Source organism: Felis catus, chromosome A2 (assembly GCF_018350175.1).
Source record: "Felis catus isolate Fca126 chromosome A2, F.catus_Fca126_mat1.0, whole genome shotgun sequence".
Taxonomy (NCBI): domain Eukaryota; kingdom Metazoa; phylum Chordata; class Mammalia; order Carnivora; family Felidae; genus Felis; species Felis catus.
The window spans coordinates 139,169,908-139,192,729 of record NC_058369.1 but is presented as its reverse complement, the minus strand read 5'-3'; the positions used below and the strand labels follow the sequence as shown (position 1 = coordinate 139,192,729).

Below are 22,822 nucleotides of genomic sequence, written 5' to 3'. Positions count from 1 at the left end.
CTTTCTGTCCTCTTCTGTAAACCACTATTTCCTAGAAAATAAAAACAAAGTTCTTTGGATTGATATTTAAGGTCTTTAGATGCTTTGACCCCAACATACCTTTCTTTTTTTTTAATGTTTTTACTTATTTTTGAGGGGGGGGGAGCAGGAGAGAAAGAGAGGGAGACAGAATTTGAAGCACCAGCCTACTTTGTAAGTTCAGTTCTTTGTTGTTTTTGTTTTAATATTCAATGTTGCCCTCTCAACCAGATTATAAGTGGTATCCATTCATTGCACAAGCCTCCCTAGAACATCTGTCCCGTGCCAAGTACTATATTAGATGTTCAATATAAAAGTATATATAAAACAGAGTCCTTGAGTTTTAGAAAATCTCAGTCTAGAGAAGGAAAATTCAGATCTATAATTATTTCAAGGCATTATGTGTGCTGTTCTTGAATTATTTAACCATCATAGATCATATATTTTTAAAAAATTTTGTAAATGTTTATTGTTGACAGAGAGGGAGGGAGGGAGAGAGAGAGAGGAGGCGTAGAGAGAGAGAGAGAATCCCAAACTGCCAGTGCAGAGCCTGATGCGGGGCTCGATCTCACAAACCGTGAGATCATGACCTGAGCCGAAATCAAGAGTTGGATGCTTAACTGACTGAGCTACCCAGATGCCCCAGAGGTCATATCTTTTTGACATGGGTATATCATTCAAACTAATGTACTGATAGGCACATAGTACTTCTTGATATCAAGATAACTTTGAATTCGTGAATAATTCTTAAATTATTACTAATTTAAAGGCTTAATGAAGATAAAATATTTATAGCTATATAAAAGTATCCTATTACCTAAAAACATTCTACTTGATTTACATGGTAGCATAAAAGTCACTGAATTGAGAAAGCAAAGGCACTCTTAATGCCAGATGGAGTAACAAAAGTTACATGAATACCTTTGAAAGAATAATCTTGAGTAAACTGTTATGGGATTAGTACATATTGTAAGTAGGTTTTAACTTTCCGTATTGACTAAACTTTCTACTAAATTGTAGCCACTTTTACAGTAGAATAATACTAAGTAGGAAAATAACCTGTTGAATTTTTTTTTTTTTTTTAGTTCTGCTGTATACATGGTGGGTGTAACAATAAGTGTTGGTTAATGACAATGGTGGATATTTGACTTACAGATTTCTAGCAGTGATGGGGAACAGATTTGGAATTTTCATAAAGATTCTAAGGTAACACCTTTCAATTATAAGAATGACACTGGGCCCCTGAGTGATACACACTTTAAAAATATTTATTGTACTCTTAAGATACTTACTGTCCATCCTATATTCTGGGAGAAGCTCTTTTATTCACTTCAGAACAGCTAAGTCATAGGCTTAATTTCATTGAAGTCACTGCAAGTAATCTAAGTATGTAGTGGTATGAACATATCACTCTTTGATTCACACCAGAAATTAAGCCTCACTTCTTCCTTTTGTGAAGATATATGTGTATACGTTCCCATCTATCAGAAGATAGGGGTTGTAGAGATACAATTCCGTTACTGATTGTGACAAATTCTAAGGGTATGGGGGAAAATTAGAATAAGAAAGCTTCTAACTAACCTGATTTTACTCATTATAATCTCCAGTCTACTAAAAATGAGCTTCAGAGTATGGGAAAAATGGTTGAGAAGCCCATAGAAGATGCAATATGAACTATGAGTTTTGGCTCATATCACATATGTATTTTAATATGTTATAATAAATACAAATAATACTCAAGTATACTCGTACTTTCATTTACACATTTTTTCTCTGGGATTTTTTTCAAAATGAATTAATTTTCTGGAAACCCAGAACTCCTCTATAAAATTGGAAAACCGTATATATATTTTTAATTTTAGAGAGACAGCAAGAAACCATGTATGTGAGTGAGGGAGGGGCTGAGGAAGAGACAGAGAGAGAGAGAGAGAGAGAGAGAGAGAGAGAGAGAGAGAGAGAGAATCTCAAGCAGGCCCCATACACAGCACTCATCCTGACGCTGAGCTCAATCTCACGACCCTGGGATCATGACCTGAACTGAAATCAGGAGTCAGATGCTCAACCGACTGAACCACCCAGGTGCCCCCAAAGAGCTCTATTCTTGAACTAGTATTAACTTTGGCCATAGTGACCCTCATCATGCCCAGTGAAAATACTAAAGTGATCTCTAAACACTCCTAGAATATCCACCTTTGTAACAAGTGAAAATGGGAGACACGTATAAAATAATTTCCTTATATATCTCCCTCAGGAACTTTTTTATATTTAGTACTATTACTTTGTTTGTTTTGGAACTCAGCTGCAGAGACTGGAGCAATCAAAGTCCTTACTCTACAGTGCACTGTCACCATTGGTCCTTGCAGGACTTGTCAATGTGCTCTCTTCGTTTAATCTCCCACCAGCCAGGCGAGAGCTCCCTTCTATCCACACCCTCACCATCACTCACTATTATCCACCTCTCTACATTTGTGAAATAGGAAAAGAGCAAGTTTCACCTGAAAGTGAGATGATGAACCTTGATCCTGAGTGGGTCTATGGCACCCGGAATATGAAAGTGATCAACTAATAGGAGGAAGTTTTTTGTATTCCCCTAAAAATATTTTCATGCAATATTCTCCCATTACACATGGAGAAGATATATAGAAAAAAATGGAATTTATTTCCTAGAAAACATGTACCTTTCATTATTTAGTCAGATCTCGTCATTGGGAATATATCTGAAGACTCATTTTCACATGAGTGATTTTCCCCTTTATAAATTCTAGTGATCATCTGAAAATAAATAGAAGAATAATTATGTTATAGAAAGGAAAACCATGTTAATATAATGAAGGTCCTTTTCTTTCCTAAAGTTATTTTCTTTACAGACTCTGGCCTTAAAAGCCAAAGAAAAAAGAGGAAAAGTCTTTTATTTTAAAAATTACATATGAGTAGCAGGTGGTTTTAATACATTAAGACTGCCAGCTAGAAAAAAAGTGTCTATATCACAAGACAGCTACTGTATGGCAAGTAATTAGGAAAAATACTTTGCAAAGAGTTATAGATTAAGGACACTTATTTAGTAATGAATAGAAACAACTGTCTAAAATGACTCATATAATTGGCTTGACATTTGAAACCAAAACTCTAAAGAAGGAGAATGTAAATCACTCTGTGATTAAAATAGAATTTAGGCTTCTGAACTAATTTAGCTGGAAATTATTAGAAGTGGCTAATGGCTATAGCGCATAATGAAGTTGGGTTTTGTATTTTCGTGAATGGAGAGAGAATAAGTAATGGGTTGGTGCCAAGAACGGTTTACTGTGTAACTGTGATCAGCTCTGCCTGTCCAATGACTATGAAAGCCAATATTGAAAGCTTGATATATTATTTGACCCATGATAGCAAATAGTAAGCTGTTCTGAACCTGTTTCATGGCATAGGGAGAAAAGAAATCCTGAAATCCTTCAGATTTCTTTTCTCAGGTTCCTATAAATTAACAATGATCCGAAGAATTTTAGGCAAGTATGACTAATGTGTGTATGGTGGAGTTTCCAGTATTCTACTAATGCTTCAGGAAAAATGCTAGAGGTAAGGATGGCAATAGGCTGAGTTGTGTTATGCTAATATAGTTATAGGCAAATTTTACTTCAGACTGAGGCCAAAGTGCCAGATCTGTGAGGAAGAATCCTCGAGCCGGGCAAGAATCATGACTTTGTACTTTCTTTTACATAAAATCAACACCAGTGAGCCGAGGGCTCTCCTTACTCTTCAGCCATTATGAAATATGGCAAAGGGGAAATTGCCTTTCTTTCTGCTGGTGCTGTTTCAGGTCTTTTCTCCTCCTTCTCTGACCTCACATGGAAGGAGGAGCTAGAGTCCTATTGGGACTGATCCCTTTCCCTCTTCTCATATTAACTAAAGGGAGTAGAGAGGACAGTTGTCTGACACTTCCCAATTTGGGCCTTAATTGGACACTTCCCAATTTGGGCCTTAATGTCAATTCCAGGACAGGAGCAAAAGTCCTATTTCACATCTTTTTATAAGAGAGACATCAGGTGGATGTGAGAATGAAAGTGGTTTGAGCCAGCAAGACCAATCAATGATGCTAAGAGTACAGATTTGTGTAGTTTGTAATAGGAAGGGTAGGGGAAAAGGAAAAGTCATAGAGAGACCCATCAGCATTCTAACCCTTTACTATAAGAAGTAGGAGATATCACCCTTGTCAATTTCCTAGTGAGGGATGTATGTTAAATCCAGAGTCCCTTATATGTTAATAGGAATGGGTTTTTTTGTTTGAAATGACAGACTGTGATATACTGCAGCGGACACTTAGGGGTAAGGTTAGCCAGAGAAGAGAAGATGGGATCATTCAGTGAATCTTAAATACGAGGTATTTAGAGTAGAAACCACTTATACTCTCCCAGTAAAATAAGCTTGAGAAGCATCAGTGCAAGCCCCATGGTATAGACTAGGGTCCTGCAACCATCAAGGTGTGCCATTCATATCTCCCTTCAAGGGAGAAGTTACTGTGAGGAGTGTAGTTAGCTGACAGCAGCCAGTTGCTGTCGCATCAGGATCTGCTGCAGCACAAACGCTGAGGCCATGTTCTCCCCAGATGATCCCAGACGACTGAGTACAGCGACCACTTCTGCCCAGTACAGCATTCCTCTGGTGGAAAATCACGTTAGCGTTCCCTCCCACCTGACCTGGCTGAGACTCTCTAAGAGATGCAATGCAGTCTAAGCTTTTTCTTACCAAATCTTCCTTCCTTCCCTCTTTTCACAAGTGCCTCACCTGCGTTGTTATCTGAAGACCCTCCTTGCTTGCTCCTGCTTGCTCTCCCTTTTTCTACTTAAATCTCTGGCACTTCTAGTTCTGTCCTAGTGTCTTCTCCTGGAGAATTTTAAGTGACAGAGGAGATGATCTGATAGTACTTATTTTGTCAGAGGGGAAAATAGTAAAAAGCTCTTAGAGATAGTATTAAAACAAGTACCTATCATTTCAGTGCCCAATCATAAACCCATGTCTGAAATTTTCCTATCTTTTACTGTGGCCAGACTAGATATATCGCCACCTTTTCTGCTAAAAAATAGAAGTGACAGATAAAATATTTTAAAATATGTTTTAATTCCATCAGTGACCTGACACTAGTATAGAAACTCAGAGACCAAAATCAAAGGTTACGATCTGGGTTCATTCTTGGGGTGCCTGGGTGCCTCAGTCGGTTAAGCATCTGACTTCGGCTCCGGTCATGATCTCATGGTTTGTGAGTTCGAGCCCTGCATCGGGTTCTATGTTGACAGCTCAGAGCCTGGAGCCTGCTTCAGATTCTGTGGCTCCCTCTTTCTCTCTCCCTTCCTCGCTCTCTCTCTCTCTCCCCTTCTCAAAAATAAATATTTTTTAAAAAATTAAAAAAAAAACATCTGGGTTCATTCAGATCCACCAAGTCATGAGACTGCATGGATCCAACAACAACTGATCATATGATGGAAATGGTACATCAATATTTGGGTAAGAGCAGAACCAAATGCTGCGATAAACTTCAGGTTCAGGTGGTTCAATAGCATCAGTTACCACTATTGCACCCGGGGGTGATACATAGCCAGTGTTTGACTGATGGCTTCAATTTGGTACAGGTCTGAAAAGCCATTCTAGTCCCATAGTCCCCGTCAACACAGGACATAAGCCTCAATGCCACAAAGGTCTTAAATACAACCTCAGATTAAACACTGGCTGAAAATGAGGTCACTCTGATCCAAGAATGAAAGCCAGGCTCAAAACTTAAATAATAGCCCTCCCTAGCACTCTGGAAGAATGTATGCATACCTAAGACTGTGGACTCTAAGGAATGGTCAGAAAGGGAACCTCCAAGATACTAGGTCCTGGAGGAACATGGAAAAACACATAAAATCCCTGATCTGTAATAGCAGCTTCCAAGCCTTACATCTACATCCAACATTAAAGGGTAAAAATATAACAAACTAAGGGAGCTTAAGCACAAACTTTAGTCAATGAGTGGCTCATGCCAGCACAGACACAAATCTTAGTTTATCAGACTAAAATATAAAAACAAGAAAAGAAATCTGAGCAGGAGCATCAAAGTTTGCACACAGCAGGGGAAATAGATTTCATAAAATTAGTTCAGCCAGGTCACTCAGAAAATAAACAATCAACCAAACAACAATAAAAACAACCTTGGTGTGGGGGTGGTAGGAATCAACATCCAGAGTTGCTTAAATATGTTTTCTAAAGTGTCCATTTTCAATAAAAGAAATTATGAGACATGCAAATAAATGGGAAAATATTACCTACATACAGAGAAAAAAGCAGGCGACAGAAACTGCCTTTAAAGGACCCCAGATGATTGATCCAGCAAACAATAACTTCAAACTATTGAAGATACATTCAAAAAAGCAAAAGAAAGTATGCTTAAAAACTCAAAGGAAGATTACAGTGTTTCGTCAAGTAGAGAATATCAATAAAGAGATAGAAATTATTTAAAAGAGCCAAATAGAAATTCTGGAGTTGGAAAGATCAGTAATCGAAATGAAAAATTCGCTAGAGACTCAATAACAGACTTGATGTGGCAGAAAAAAACATCAGTAAACTTAAAGATAGATCAAGAAACTTCATAGAGATTGTAAATCTAAAGAATAGTGTGAAAGAAGAATGGATAAAAAGGAACAGAATCTTAGAGAAATGGAAGAAACCTCTAAGTCCAGCATAATATATAAATGAGAGTACCAAGAGAATAAACGGACAGAAAAAATGATCAGAAAAGTTTCCAAGTTCGATGAAAAACATTAATGTATACATCCCAAAAGTGAAAACAATTTCAACTATGTTAAATCCACAGAGGTCCACATGAAGACCCTTCATAGTCAGAATGTTAAAAGACTAAGAGTAAATCTGGAAAGCACATACAAGGAAACTGATAAGATTAATAGTTGATTTTTTTCTTTTTTTAAGTTTTTAAATGTTTTTTTTGAGACACCAAGAGTACAAGTGGGGGAGGAACAGAGGAGAGGAAGAATGAGGATCCAAGGCAGTTTCTGCACTGATGGCAGAGTCCCCAAAGTGGAGCTCAGACTCATAAACCACAAGATCATGACCTGAACCAAAGTCAGATGCTTAACCGACTGAGCTGCCCAGGTGGCCCAACAGTTGACTTTCTATAGGAAGCAGTGAAGACAGAAGGCAGTGGGATAATACGCTCAAAGTGCTGGAAGGGAAATAGCTGTCAACCAAGAATCCTATGTCTAGCAAAAGTATCTTTTATAAAAGAGGGTAAGTAAAGACATTGACAGATTTTAAAAAACAAACTAAGAGGGTTTGTTGATATCACACATGTCTTAGAACAAATACTAAAAGAATTTGTTCAGACATAAAGCAAGCAACACCGGAAAATAATTCAAATCCACATGAAAAAAATAGTGCAAATATGAAAGTAAGGGAATGAAAAGCATCAGTCTTAGATTGAGACAGGGTAAGCACTTAATAAATCTTAGTATTGCTTTTAAAGAAACAGGGGAAATGAGTCAGAAATTCTAGATGAATAGCCTTTGAAAATTAAGTAAGGATCTTATAAAACAACAAAAAATGTGGGAAATTTTAAGAAATGAGAGGATATTCACAGAGATAATGGGTATTATGCCATATATTATTCATAGAAATTATTCTTTTAAAAAATAACCAGGGAGTTAGTATTAATAACAAAGCACTTAAAAAATAGTTCTTGACGTATGGTAATTGTTTCATAAATATTTTTTAAGTTTATAAAATCAAGCAATTTAATTCTATGATTCTTGGGAAAAAAACCCCAAATTGACGTACTTTTATATTTGCTGAGATAGTAAAAAGAACACACAGGTTTGAACTGCATGGGCCCACTTATCTAGGGATTATTTTTTTTTTGAGGATGATGGGTACATTCTATATTTCATTTGTTGTGGTATTTACATGACTGTATATATTTTATATGCATGATTGTTAAAACATATCAAACTGTGTACTTAAAATGGCAAAATTTCATTGAATGTAAACTATGCTTCAATAAAGTGGATTAGAACAAACAAACAAACAGCACTTGCAGCTAAGGATAGATACGTGGGGATGTTTTTGTTTTCGTTTTTTTAATTTATATCCAAATTATCATATAGTGCAACAATGATTTCAGGAGTAGATTCCTTAGTGCCCCTTACCCATTTAGCCCATCCCCCTCCCCCAACCCCTCCAGTAACCGTCAGTTTCTTCTCCATGTTTATGAGTTTTTTCTGTTTTGTCCCCCTCCCTGTTTTACATTATTTTTGTCTTCCTTCCCTTATGTTCATCTGTTTTGTCTCTTAAAGTTCTCATATGAGTGAAGTCATATGATTTTTGTCATTCTCGGACTAATTTCACTTAGCATAATACCCTCCAGTTCCATCCACATAGTTGCAAATGGCAAGATTTCATTCTTTTTGATTGCCGAGTAATTATATATATGTGTGTATATATATATATATATATATATATATATGTATATATATATATATATATATATATATATATATATATATATACCACATCTTTATCCATTCATCCATCCATCGATGGACATTTGGGCTCTTTCCATACTTTGGCTGTTGTTGATAGTGCTGCTATAAACATGGAGGTGCATGTGTCCCTTCGAAACAGCACACCTGTATCCCATGGGCAGATGCCTAGTAGTGCAATTGCTAGGTCATAGGGTAGTTCTATTTTTAGTTTTTTGAGGAACCTCCATACTACTTTCCAGAGTGGCTGCACAAGTTTGCATTCCCACCAGCAATGCAAAAGAGATCCTCTCTCTCTGCATCCTCACCAACATCTGCCGTTGCCTGAGTTGTTAATGTTAGCCATTCTGACAGGTGTAAGGTGGTATCTCATTGTGGTTTTGATTTGTATTTCCCTGATGATGAGTGATGTTGAGCATTTTTTCATGTGTCAGTTGGCTATCTGGATGTCTTCTTTGGAGAAGTGTCTCTTCATGTCTTTTTCCCATTTCTTCACTAGATTGTTTTTTGGGTGTTGAGTTTGATAAGTTCTTTACAGATTTTGGATACTAACCCTTTATCTGATATGTCATTTGCAAGTGTCTGCTCCCATTCTGTCAATTGCCTTTTAGTTTTGTTGATTGTTTCCTTCACTGTGCAGAAGCTTTTTATTTTGATGAGGTCCCAGTAGTTCATTTTTGCTTTTGTTTCCCTTGTCTCCAGAGATGTGTTGAGTAAGAAGTTGCTGTGGGCGAAGTCAAAGAGTTTTGCCTGCTTTCTCCCCGAGGATTTTGATGGCTTCCTGTCTTACATTAAGGTCTTTCATCCATTTTGAGTTTATTTTTGTGTATGGTGTAAGAAAGTGGTCCAGGTTCAGTTTTTTGCATGTCGCTGTCCAGTTTTCCCAGCACCACTTGCTGAAGAGACTGTCTTTATTCCATTGGATGTTCTTTCCTGCTTTGTCAAAGATGAGTTGGCCATACATTTGTGGGTCCATTTCTGGGTTCTCTATTCTGATCCATTGATCTGAGTGTCTGTTCTTACGCCAGTACCATACTATCTTGATGATTACAACTTTGTAGCATAGCTTGAAGTCCAGGATTGTGATGCCTCCTGCTTTGGTTTTCTTTTTCAAGATTGCTTTGGCTAGTCAGGGTCTTTTCTGGCTCCATACAAATTTTAGGATTATTTGTTCTAGCTGTGTGAAGAATGCTTGTGTTATTTTGATAGGGATTGCATTGAATATGTGGATTGCTTTGGGTAGTATCGACATTTTAACAATATTTGTTCTTCCTATCCAAGAGCATGGAATCTTTTTCCATTTGTGTGTGTGTGTGTGTCTTCTTCAGTTTCTTTCATAAGCTTTCTATAGTTTTCAGTGTATAGACTTTTCACCTTTTTGGTTAGATTTATTCCTGGGTATTTTATGGGTTTTGGTGCAACTGTAAATGGGATCGATTCCTTGATTTCTCTTTCTGTCACTTCATTGTTGGTGTATAGGAATGCAACCGATTTCTGTGTGTTGATTTTATATCCTGCAACTTTGTTGAAGTCATGAATCAATTACAGCAGTTTTTGGTGGAATCTTTTGGGTTTTCCATATAGAGAGTATCATGTCATCTGCGAAGAGTGAAAATTTGACCTCCTCCTGGCTGATTTGGATGCCTTTTATTTCTTTGTGTTGTCTGAGTGCAGAGGCTAAGACTTCTAATACTATGTTGAATAATAGTGGTGAGAGTGGACATCCCTGTCTTGTTCCTGACCTTAGGGGGAAATCTGTCAGTTTTCCCCATTGAGGATGATATTAGTGTTGGGTCATTCCTGTATGGCTTTTATGATCTTGAGGTATGCTCCTTCCACCCCTACTTTCTTGAGGGTTTTTACCAAGAAAGGATGCTGTATTTTGTCAAATGCTTTCTCTGCATCTATGGAGAGGATCATATGGTTCTTGTCCTTCCTTTTATTGATGTGATGAATCACGTTAATTGTTTTGCAGATATTGAACCAGCCCTGCATCCCAGGTATAAATCCCACTTGGTAGTGGTGAATAATTTTTTTAACGTATTGTTGGAGCTGGTTGGCTAATATCTTGTTGAGGATTTTTGCATCCATGTTCATCAGGGAAATTGGTCTTTAGTTCTCCTTTCTAGTGGGGTCTCTGTCTGGTTTTGGAATCAAGGTAATGCTGGCTTCATAGAAAGAGTTTGGAAGTTTTCCTTCCATTTCTATTTTTTGGAACAACTTCAAGAGAATAGGTGTTAACTCTTCCTTAAATGTTTGGTAGAATTCCCCTGGAAAGCCATCTGGCCCTGGACTCTTGTTTTTTGGCAGATTTTTGGTTACTAATTCTGTTTCCTTACTGGTTATGGGTCTGTTCAAATTTTCTGTTTCTTCTTGTTTCAGTTTTAGTAGTGTATATGTTTCTAGGAATTTGTCCATTTCTTCCAGATTGCCCATTTTATTGGCATATAATTGCTCATAATATTCTCTTACTATTGTTTGTATTTCTGCTGTGTTGGTTATGATCCCTCCTCTTTCATTCTTGATTTTATTTATTTGGGTCCTTTCCTTTTTCTTTTTGGTCAAACTGGTTAGTGGTTTATCAATTTTGTTAGTTATTTCAAAGAACCAGCTTCCGGTTTCATTGATCTGTTCTACTGTTTTTTTTTTTTTTTGTTGTTGTTGTTGTTGTTTTGTTTTGTTTTGTTTTGTTTTTTTTGGTTTCTATAGCATTAACTTCTGCTCTAATCTTTATTATTTCCTGTCTTCTGCTGGTTTTGGATTTTATTTGTTGTTCATTTTTCATCTCCTTAGGATGTAAGGTTAAGTTGTGTATCTGAGATCTTTCCTCCTTCTTTAGGAAGGCCTGGATGACTATATACTTTCCTCTTATGACTGCCTTTACTGCGTTCCAGCGGTTTTGGGTTGTGGTATTATCATTTTCATTGACTTCCATATACTTTTTAATTTCCTGTTTAACTGCTTGGTTAGCCCATTCATTCTTTAGTAGGATGTTCTTCAGTCTTCAAGTATTTGTTACCTTTCCAAATTTTTTCTTGTAGTTGATTTCGAGTTTCATAGTGTTCTAGTCTGAAAATATGCATGGTATGATCTCAATCTTTTTGTTCTTACTTAGGGCTGATTTGTGTCCCAGTATATAGTCTATTCTGGAGAACATTTCATGTGCATTAGAGAAGAATGTATATTCTGCTGCTTTAGGATGAAATGTTATGAATATATCTGTTAAGTCCATCTGGTCCAGTGTGTCATTCAAAGCCATTGTTTCCTTGTTGATTTTTTGATTAGATGGTCTGTCCATTGCTGTGAGTGGGGTGTTGAAGTCTCCTACTATTATGGTACTACTATGTTATTTATGTTTGTGATTAATTGATTTATATATTTGGGTTCTCTCCATTGGGGGCATAAGTATTCATAATTTTTAGATCTTCTTGGTGGATAGATCCCTTGATTATGATATAATGCCCTTCTGCATCTCTTGATACAGTCTTTATTTTAAAGTCTAGATTGTCTGATATAAGTATGGCTACTCCGGCTTTCTTTTGTTGACCATTAGCATGATAGATGGTTCTCCATCCCCTTATTTTCAATCTGAAGGTGTCTTTAGATCTAAAGTGGGTCTGTTGTAAACAGCATATAGATGGATCTTGTTTTCTTTTCCATTCTGTTACCCTATGTCTTTTGATTGGAGCATTGAGTCCATTGACGTTTAGAGTGAGTACTGAAAGATATGAATTTATTGCCATTATGATGCTTGTAGAGTTGGAGTTTCTGGTGGTGTTCTCTGGTCCTTTCTAATCTTTTGTTGCTTTTGGTATATATATATATATATTTTTTTTCATCTTTTCTCCCCTCAGAGAGTGCCCCTTAACATTTCTTGCAGGGCTGGTTTAGTGGTCACAAACTCCTTTAATTTTTGTTTGTCTGGGAAACTTTTTATCTCTCCTTCTATTTTGAAGACCGCTTTGCTGGATAAAGAATTCTTGGCTGCATATTTTTCTGATTCAGCACACTGAGTATATCCTGCCACTCCTTTCTGGCCTGGCAAGTTTTTGTGGATAGGTCTGCTGCAAGCCTGATATGTCTTCTCTTGTAGGTTAGCGACTTTTTTTCCGTTGCTGCTTTCATGATTCTCTCCTTGCTTGCGTATTTTGTGAATTTGACTATGATATGCCTTGTTGATGGTCGGTTTTGTTGATGTCGGGGATCCTCTGTGCTTCCTATATTTTGATGTCTGTGTCTTTCCCCAGGTTAGGAAAGTTTTCTGCTATGATTTGCTCACATAACCCTTCTACGCCCATTTCTCTTCCTTCCTCTTCTGGGACCCCTATGATTCTGATGTTGTTTCCTTTTAATGAGTCACTGATTTCTCTAATTGTTAGATTGTGCTCTTTTGCCTTAATCTCCCTCTTTTTCTCCTTCATTATTCTCCATAAGTTTGTCCTCTATGTCGCTGATTCTCTGTTCTGCCTCCTCCAACCTTGCTGATGCTGCATCTGTCCGTGATTGCAGCTCAGTGATAGCATTTTTAATTTCATTCTGGCTATTTTTTATTTCTTTTATCTCTGCAGAAGGGATTCTAATCTATTTTCGACTCCAGCTAGTATTCTTATTATCATGATTCTAAATTCTGATTCAGACATCTTGCTTGTATCTGTCTTGGTTAAATCCCAGGCTGTCGTTTCTTTGTGCTCTTTCTTTAGGGGTGAATTCCTTCGTTTTGTCATTTTGAAGGGAGAAAAGTAATTAATGAGGTAGAAAAATTAAAATTAAAAAAATTAAAAGTAAAAAAGTATTAAAAGTAAAAAATTAAAAACACACACACAAATCGAATAAATGATTCAAGATCCTAGGTGTGTTTTGGTCTGGGTGTTGAAAGCGGTTTGACAGATTAGAGAAAAAAAGGGGGGAGAAAGAAAGGAAATTGTTTGAGAATTTGAAAAAATGAATACACTGAAGTAGACTAAAATGAGATGATGGGAGTAAAATAGAATTTGAAAAAATGTACACAAAAGTAAAGAATATAGTAGAATATGTTTTAATGGATATTAAAAGGATGTATATGTTTGTTGTAATTTATAAGCTAAATCTTTATACCATTTATAGGAAAAACATTCCAAAGGAGTGAATGTTATTCTCACAAAAGTTATTAATAATCAACATTTTGTGAAGCAGCTTAATGTATAGCAAAAAATATAAGTAGAGAATCAACATGGAAAATGAAAATACTGGTGAATTAAATTCTATTTCCTTTGCATTTCTTAAGGTACATATTTCAAAGCTGAGTCCCCTCACTTAGGCATATACAACTGGATGAGAAACACTACATTTTATGTCCTTCCCCAGATGCATACAAGTCGGTATTTTTCTCCAGGCCTATGGATCTGACTTGGGTTAAGCAAGCAAACAAATTCAAAAACACAATAAAACAAAACAAAAAATATCCTTCCTTACTGAAACCTGATCCTGATGCCTTTATAACATCAAAACAAATTTCTTAAAGCCAACATGCCTCCAAATCATCTTTTGATTGAATCTTTTCTCTGTTTTATAGAATTTAATTTAGGATTTTTTTTAATTTTTTTTTTAATGTTTATTTACTTTTTTTGAGACAGAGAGAGACAGGGATGAACGGGGGAGGGTCAGAGAGAGGGAGACATAGAATCTGAAACAGGCTCCAGGCTCTGAGCTTTCAGCACAGAGCCCGACGCGGGGCTCGAACTCACGAGCCGTGAGATCATGACCTGAGCCGAAGTCGGACGCTTAACCGACTAAGCCACCCAGGCGCCCCTAATTTAGGATTTTAAGTACTATTTAAATCTGTTGATAATTTAATTCCTTTGAATTTCCCTAAAATGATATGTATGTTGGGATGCTTGGGTGATTCAGTCAGTTAAGCATCCGACTTCTGCTTAGGTCGTGATCTCACAGTTCATGAATTCAAGCCCCATGTTGGGCTCTATGCTGATAAATTGGAGCCTGCTTCGAATTCTGTGTCTCCCTCTCTCTCTCTCTGCCCTCCGCCACTCACACTGTCTCTCTCTCAAAAATAAATAAATCATTAAAAATTTTTAAAAATAAAATGATATGTATGTTTATGAATACACAGATTCCTACATGCAATAAAAAAATATCATTAGTGCTATATAGTAACCATCCAAAGGAACTAATTAATTCTTTAAATTATAAGGCAAATATTTAGCATGAACTTTACATTAGGAAACTTTCTTTGAGAAGGAATTTAATAGCTTGCATATTCTTCACAATCTAATATTGCTTCTGCTTCAAATCATTTTAAATCTTAAGAAACATGTTTTAAATGATTTAAGTATAGATATCCAGGAGGCATTCCCTCCTCTTGTTTCTCTGAGTTTTATCGTTTAATTTCAAAAGTTGTGAATGGTGGAAAAGACATAGTTTTTATCCTTAGGCCCTTGGTCATCTTTTCTCTCATCTCTTAGAGCCACAGCCCTGTGATTTATAAATCTTGACTAACAGAATGGTTTCTGCATGAATCATTATCTTCTGAAAGCTAAGGAATGATATAAGGAAAAAAATTACTATATGCACTGTCAGGAAATTAACCATCAGGAAAAGCAGACACTTTTTGATGTATTTGGACTCTCAAAAACTGAGGTATTTTAACTCCTGCATTTTGTCCTTCTGTTTCCCACATCCAATTTAGATTAGACAGGTTTCCTGACAAAGGGCATGTCAAATTCTCCCCTATTTGGTTTGTAGGGATACAGTGGTTATCACTTTTAAAATGGAAATCTGTTTTGCTGATAATAAAGTCACATAATAATTTTAACATTTATAGTTGTATAAAGTCAAAAGTGAATTCCTCAGCATAGTTTACATTTAATAAAAATACTCCCAAAAATATAAGTATTGTACTATTCTTAATAAAGGTTTCTCTTTAATATATACAGACATAGTGAACTTTGGAAAAAGTAAATTGATATTATTTAAATGTCTATGCTGGTTGTTTAAAAGGATTGCAATCTATTGATCAGTTGTTGTAATAATTAGAATTGTCGTTCACTCTAATGTTCTTATGTAACGTATAGTAAAGATTATATCTCTATATACTACATAGGATTTTGAGTGGTAGTCCAGAGACTGGTACTGTAGTTCAGGTTATTTGATTCAAAGCTTGAAACTCAAAATTTTCTATTTTTTCTTGTGTTTCTTGCCAAATCAAAGGCATTATCATTATACGATGACATTGATGCTTCTGCTCAGGAAAAATAATTGAACCAAGGCTCAAAATGATGTTAGGTAACAAGATTTAGCCTCACATAAATTTTCCCATGATCCTTCTTACCCCTCAGAGAAATGACTACACATTACCGTTAACACCAAAAAGTGGGGATAAATGACCAAAACCCTATTTTTGGAAGATCCTGGCATGATTAGGTTGAGTTATGTCAAAAATAGTTTTGAAACACAATATATATGACACTAGCTGGAGAGATGGAATTGATAGTATGGGTTGGACCAAACTTTAAAACTGTGGAGAAAATTGGATTGTAGTGGTTATAACCTGCCAGCTGAGTGAGCTAATAAATATATCCTTATAGCTGCTTAGACTGAACTCACTTAAAAGTATTTCTCTAATACCCAGTTTAGCATCAAATCACTTTTGCTGCAAAACTCACTCATAATTCTTCAATTAGTGAAGCCCCTGACTGATTCCAGTTCCTGTAGCAGAAGAATATTCCTAGTGACTGGTATTCCTGACCCTAAATCTCAATTAACCAGTGACTTTGGCACATTTGTCTGACGTTCTAGACCATTTACTGCCTGGATCTCCACTTACATCCTTTACTTGATGATGTCTTACTCTTGTCTCACATATGTAGATGGTCTGAATCCTAGACTCAGTTTTGCCCATGTATCACTCATTGTATCCCAGTTTCATTCTTCTTGCCTGTGTCCCCATCCCAGTCTCATACATGGCTCAAATAAAGATCTCATCTTTTGTTCCCATATTTATATTCCCAAGGTATAACCCAGATCTTTAATTTAACACTCCCCAGGCTGACTCCCAGGCATAATCTCTTGATTACCCATTAGAAAAAATGTCTATTTTTTCTTTTGCCCAGAATTCGTTGTATGCTCCATAATGACTCTGTTGTTGATAAAGTACCTCATTTCCATTTATACTGAATTTCTATTAAAAAAGTATTGTTAAATCTATCATTATCAAAAAAAGACTAAAGCACTCAGTTGTATATGGCATTGTTAGATGCTTTAAGAAAGTAAATTTGACAGCATAGGTTCCTGTCCTTCAGGAAGTTATTTTATGATGTAAAAAGGAGATATAGGCACACATATTTTAAAATAAGATTCTACATTAGTTGAGGGGAGTAATTTGTTATATTTATAGTCTAAGGGCTTTAGTAGGCCCCACCAGAGATGACGGATGATGATTCAGTATCATCCTATTTCAAGGAATTTATTAAATGTATCTATCAATGTTTTTATGAGGACAGTGATTCATAGCAGAGTAATAAAATAGAACTTTGCAATGAGTTCCTAAATCTGCCATACTGTCTATCATTATCCTCACTATGTTTCTCTTCCCCCTTTCTCATGTTTCTCATGTTTGGAAAGTTTATTTCCTCAGTTAGTGGTTTCAGAATTTAAAATATGTGATTAAAAACAGCAATCTTACATATATATATTATATATGTATACATACATATATATAATATACATATTATGGTTTAATATATAATTATATATTATATTTTGTAATTATATATTATAATATATTATGGTTTATATATATAGAAATATATATTCTATATATAATAAAAATATTATATTTTATAATTATATATTATAATATATATATTATGGTTTCTTAGGTGGAAAGGAAAAGACTCATTCAATGTTATAGAGATGTTGGAGGACTAATATGGCTAGAGTTTCCCTAGCCTATCATTCTCCAGCCAGTGTCACTGCCAGTAAAGCCAGGACCACAGGGAAGAACATACTTCTTTCCCCTCACCTAAGGCTTATATGGTAAATTAAAGTAACAGGCTGGCCTGAAAAGAATCAAATTAGTTACAGAGTGAGTAAGTCATAGGTTCCATTAATCAACAGGAAACAGATGAAAACTTCTGTTACTGTAACATGAAAAGGTCATCAAATCCTCTCCATAAAAAATAAGAATAAAACTAGAAAAAAATCTGACAAAAATAACCAAATGTCTTGAAATCAACCAAAGGCAGATAAATTGAGTTTTTATTCTTGACAAACTGCTAGAGCTTCAAGTAAGAGTAGCACAAGATTTCAAAGCAGCCATTATAAATATGTGCAAAAGAATGAAAGGCAATTATATTCAAAAAATAAAAATTAACATATAAAGAATTTCAATAGTGAAATAAAAATATAAAAGAAAACCAAACTGAAATTTAGATTTAAAAGTATAATGATTTAAATAGAAGTTTCACAAGATGGGTTTGATAGCAGATCAGATAATATAGGACGAGATAAAAACAGGAGTGGAAAGTAGGTAAACAAATTATCTAATTTAAAGAACAGTTAGAAAAGATTGAAGAAAAATGAAAAAAGTCTCAGAAATCTGTTGGATTCCATGAAGCACATAAATATACCTGTAATTGCAACTCCAGGAGGAGAGAATAAAAAAAAAAAACACAACAGAATAAATATTTAAAGAAATGATGCCTGAAAACATCCTTAATTTGTTGGAAACCATTAATGTACACATTAAACTAGCTCATCACACTCTAAGTTTTATAAACACAAAGACATCCACACACCATAGTAAGCTACTAAAAGCTAGACACAAAAAGAAAATCTTGAAGGCAGCAATAACAAAGTAACTCATCATGTGCAAGGAACAGCAGTATGATTAACAGCTGGCTTCTCATCAGAAACCATAGAAATCAGAAGGCAGTAAAACGACATAGGTGAAGTATTCAAAGAAGACAAACTGGTCTAAAAAAAAAAAAGACAAACTGCTCATGGATTAGTAGTTTCAATAATGGTAATATGGCAATTCCTTTCAAAGAGAAATGAAGATTCAGTTAAGTCCTTATCAAAGTCTCATCCAATTTTTTAAATAAATTAACAAGCTAAAATCAAAACTTATATGAACAAAGTACTTAAAGCAATTTCGAAAAAGAATAAAGAAAAAGAACTCATTACCTAACTTCAAAACTTCCTTTGAAGCTACAGCCATCAAAACAGAATTGTATTGTTATAAGGGTAAGAATACAGATCACTGTAATATAATAGAGAATCTAGAAATGAACCTACACATTCATGGTCAATTGAATTTTGATGTAGGTGCTAAGCTGATTCAATGGAGAAAGGATTATTTTTTCAACAAAACATGCTATCACAGATATTCATTGTGAAAAGTGAACTTAGTACATTTCAAGCACCATAATAAATTTTTACTTAAAATGAATCATAGACATTAGTTAAAACTATAAAACTCCTAGAAGGAAACACTGAAGAAAAATTTTTGACCTTGAGTTAGTCAAAGATTTTTTAGATAGGGCACCAAGAACATAGGGTTCCACAGAAGACAAAATCAAGGAGTTATATCTTCCAAAATTTAAAATGTTTGCTATTCTAAAGACTTTATTAAGAAAATAAAAAGGGTGGCTCAGTCAGTTACATGTCCAACTTCGGCTCAGGTCATGATCTCATGGTTCATGAATTTGAGCCCCCATCAGGCTGTCAGCACAAGGCCAGCTTCAGATCCTCTTTCCCCTTCTCTCTCTACCCCTCCCCCACTCATTCTCTCTCTCTTTCTCTCTCTCAAAAATACTAAAATTTTTTTTTAAAAAGAGAAAGACAAGTCAGAGTCTGGGAGAAATTGTTTGCAAATCGCATATTTGATAAAGACTTGTATCTGAAATATATAAAGAGCACATCAATTAATAATAACAAAAAAAGGGGGCATGTCTGGGTGGCTCAGTCAGACTCTTGATTTCAGCTCAGGTCATGATCTCATAGTTCCTAGGATCGAGCCCTACGTCAGGCTCTGTGATGACAGTAAGAAACCTGCTTGGGATTCTCTTTCTCCTTGGCTCTCTGTCTCTCCCCTGTGTATGTGCTCTCTCTCTCTCTCTCTCGAAATAAATAAATAAACATTTTTTTAATAACAAAAAAAAACAATGAAAATCAACAAGGTATTTAAATAGACATTTTATCAAAAAATATACATGAGGTTAATAAGCAAATGAAAATATGTTCAATCTCATTAGTCACTAGGGAAATGACAAAATGACAATGAAGTCAGAATGAGTCTGGCAGCCATTCAAAAAGATTGACAATACCAAGTGTTAGGATGTTGTGATAGGCAGAGTAATGACCTCCGCACCCCTAGAGATGTTCTTGCCTAATCCCCCAAACCTGCAGATATGTTATGTTGTGTGGCAAAAGAGACTTTATAGATATGGACAAGTTAAGGATCTTAAAATGGGAAAATTATCCTGGGTCAAGGTGGGCCCAATATAATCACAAATGTCCTTATAAGAAGGAGGCGAGAGGGTTAGAGTCAAAGAGTAGTGATAACAGAAGGAGAGGTTGGAATGATGTGAGTCCAGGAGCCAAGGAACATGGGCAGCCTGACAAGGAACACATTTTCACCTGGAGCCTACAGAAGGAAGGCAGCTTTGCTGACACCTTGAATTTAGCCTCATAAGACTCATTTCATCTTCTGACCTCCAGAACTGTAAGATAATACGTCTGTGTTGCGGAAAGCCGCTAAGTTTATGGTAATTTGCTATGGTAGTAATAGGAAGCTAATATACGTGTGGTAAAACTAATTTGAAATGGGAATTTGTAATTCCCATTTCTAGTTCTTAATGGGAATATAAAATGAGTCATTTTGAGAAAAGTTTGATAGTTACAACCCAGAAATTTCAGTCTTCAGTATCTACCAAAGAGCAGTGGTAACATATGTCCAAGTCTTTGGACCTGTGCACAAATGTTCGGCACTGCATTATTCATCATGGCCAAAAACTAGGGAAAAATATCCAAACATCCTTCAGTTTGTGAAAGGATAAACACAATACGGTATAATGACTGCAGTATAACCATTATAAAGTGGAATAATAGCAGCAAAGAAGAAACTGACCATATGGCCACAGACTGAACCTCAAAAATCATGTTAAGTAAAAGAAGGCAGACCCCCAAATCGATATGCTACATGATTCCATTTGCATACAATTTCTAGAAGAGTCAAATCCAAACTCTGTACAAAGAAAAACGTTTGCCTGGTAATTGGAGCTGCAATTGATTGTAAACAAGTACAAAGGATTTTCTAAGTGGTGATGAAAGTGTTGTGCAATGTGGCTGTGATTATTGTTGTACAAGTGTATAACCTTACCAAGAATTATCAAACTGTGTATTTGCAGTGGGAGAATTGTTTGGTATATAATAGCTCTATAAAGCCATTAAAAGTGAAAAAAAAAAGAAACAGAAAAATAGATTGTTAAATTCTTGCTCCAAAATTTTTTAATATAATTTATTGTCAGATTGGTTTCCATACAACACCCAGTGCTCATCCCAACAAGTTCCATCCTCAGTGCCCATCACCCACTTTCCCCTCTCCCCAACCCCCATCAATCCTGTTTGTTCTCTGTATTTAAGAGTCTTTTATGGTTTGCCTCCCTCCCTCTTTGTTTGTAACTATTTTTTCCCCTTCCCTTCTCCCATGATCTTCTGATAAGTTTCTCAAGATCCACATATGAGTGAAAACATATGGTATCTGTCTTTCTCTGACTGACTTATTTCACTTAGCATAATACCCTCAAGTTCCATACATGTTGCTACATATGGCCAGATTTCATTTTTTCTCACTGCCAAGTAGTATTCCATTGTATATAGAAACCACATCTTCTTAATCCATTCATCACAGATGGCCAACAGACACATGAAGTGATGATCTCGCTCCAAAATTTAAAAAGGAGCTCCTATTCAGAAGAGATTGCATGAGAAAATTCCTAAACCATGTTTTTCTCCTTAATTATGGCTTAGGTTTATTACATTTATTCCTGTATTTACATACTGGTTGTCTGCTTTTCTCATCTTATGAGAAAGTGCTGAACTTCTTGAAAACAAAATAATAGTTAATATTGAATCTATACCGCCTTCCCCTCTCCAGGAATCTTCCATATGTCTGGAACACATTTGCTGAACCACTGAGTAAGCAATGCTCCCAGCTCACATACTAGCATCTGTTCTAACTACATAGGGGAAACATCCTTCCTCATGAATTTTCTAAACGTTAACCCTTAGTGTCATTCTAGATTTTAGATATTGTTTTATTGAGGCTTCTGTGAGCACACAAGGAGGAAAGAGTTGGGGCAGGGAGAGTTTATCCTTTTTTTGCAGAAGGAATTCTGTTCCTCCATTTTTCAAAAAGCACATTATCACTCTTAGAATTTCTTCAAAATGTTTCACTTTGTATCATTTTATTCCCCCCCCCCTTTATTGTGTGTTTTTTTTTTCTAGCTTTTCTCTTCTAATAATACCCCTTCCTTTGAAAGGAAAGTTACCATATGACCGGGCATTCAAGGTCATAGTTGGAGAATTTTCCCTATCCAGTACTTCCTCCCCTAAATTTATTTCATCAAGATTCCAAATAGAATCATTTAATCTATTCCTTTTTTTTATTACCCATAAAAAAAATCTTGATGGTCACATCTAAATCAGCCATGTGGTAAGTCATATCAATTTTTAAATGATCTGAAGTGAATGAATTGGTTAAAATGAAATTGATGCACGTCAGCATGTATTGGTACTATCAATTGCCATCAAGCAACTTTTTAAAAAATGACAACTGGGGGTGCCTGGGTGGCTCAGTCGGTTAAGCGTCCGACTCTTGATTTCAGCTCAAGTCATGATCTAATGGTTCTTGAGATTGAGCCCCACATTGGGCTCTGCGCTGACAGCACAGAGCCTGCTTCGGATTCTGTCTCTCACTCCTCTCTCTCTGCCTCTCCCCATGCTGGCTGGCTCTCCCTCTGTCTCAAAATAAATAAATAAACATTACAATAAAATCAAACAGAATAGAATAAAATAAAATAAAATAAAATAAAATAAAATAAAAATAAAAAAATGACAACTGTCCAGTCCTGCAAGCGATATATTTGGGGATGCTAGATATTCAGTCTTTTTCTTTTTTTAAGCTTTTATTTAAGATCCTGTTAGTTAACATACAGAGTGACATTAGTTTCAGGTGTACAATATAGTGATTCAACACTTGCATACAACATCCAATGCCCATCACAGCAAGT

General features: G+C 35.7%; 1 long non-coding RNA gene across 3 annotated transcripts in view; it reads left to right on the top strand.

The window, feature by feature from the left end:
• Nucleotides 1–22,822, top strand: part of LOC123384002 — a 287,319-nt gene that overhangs the window by 160,617 nt on the left and 103,880 nt on the right. The gene's annotated exons all lie outside the window — the stretch shown is intronic.